The sequence below is a fragment of the Triticum dicoccoides genome, chromosome 4B (genome assembly GCF_002162155.2).
Source record: "Triticum dicoccoides isolate Atlit2015 ecotype Zavitan chromosome 4B, WEW_v2.0, whole genome shotgun sequence".
Lineage (NCBI taxonomy): Eukaryota > Viridiplantae > Streptophyta > Magnoliopsida > Poales > Poaceae > Triticum > Triticum dicoccoides.
Genome location: NC_041387.1, coordinates 666535111 through 666536349, shown reverse-complemented (window position 1 = coordinate 666536349; position 1239 = coordinate 666535111).

Here is a 1239-nt window from a genome sequence, read left to right as displayed (position 1 = left end):
AGTCGTTCCCGCGCCCAAAATAGACGCCACAATCCGGCGATCAAGCGGTCTAGATCGGCGGCCGGATGAGTTATGTTCGGCGTACAAAAAAGCAGGAAAGGACGGAAGCGCGCATCAGGCGGCGAGGTAGGCCTCCGGCGTCGCCGGAGTCGGCATCCGCGGGCTTGACGGGGCCTCTGTGCTTGGCGGCGTGGCTTCTGTGCTGCGGGCAGTCTCGGCATCATCAGCGGTCGGGCTTGGCGGCGGCGGCGGCGTGTGCGTGGGCGTCGTGGGCGTGGGCGGCGTGGGCGTGGGCGGCGTCGCCGAGGGAAGCTGGTCCAGGATGACGCCTTGACCGCCTCGTCGGTGCTCTGGAGCATGTCTGCCCCGCCCAGCAGGAAAGCCAGGTAGGTGTTCCTCTTCTTCGCGGCGACGTTGGTCCGGAGTAGGTCGAGCTTAACGGCGCTGGTCGACATCAACGCCGACCAACGCGCCTCGGTCTTCTCTTCACGAAGGGTGGCCAGGACATGTGCGTCGGCGAGGTAGTGCTGGATGGACGCCTGCACGCGAGGTGTCTCGAACCTTCCTGCAGTGCGTAGACGTAGCCGAGCTCGCCCTCCATGACGCCGCTAAGATCCACTGTCTCGTCCGCGGTGAACCCGGGAGACGCGGCGGCTGCGGCCGAACCTTCCACGATGATCTCGTCAATGTCGGCCTCGGTCTCGTCGGCGCCGCCGAGGTGAGAGAAGGGCAGCGCGCAACAGTGAAGAGGGGGCGTCGGGGAGGACGCGTACGCGGGCGGCGAGTAGTTGTATGGAGGGTACTGCACGCCGGCGAAGGTGGGCGAGGGCGTGCGCTGGGCCGGGTGGCCATGGGGAAGACGACGTTGGGGTTGAACCCACCGTGTGCGTCCCCGTAGGCGTAGCCCGGCTACCCCCAGGGCGCGTACTGCGCGTGGTTGCCGGGGGGATTCATCATCCCCGCGCGAGCCGCCTCGGCCTCGCCCTGGTCAGCAGCAGCGGCAGTGACAACGGCGCCCGCAGCCGCGCGCGCCGCGTTGTCACATGCCTTCTTGGCGAGGGCCCTATTCCGCCGGTCGGCGGTGACGGCCTCCCATCGTTGTACTTCCACCCTCCAACCTGCGTTTGACATGCCCGGCGGCTTGGACGACGACACCCTTGGCTTCCTCTGCTTCGGCTGGGCGATGGAGGTGGTAGCGGCTGCCGCGGCGTGGGGGACGGCGTACTTCTTCGGCGGCAT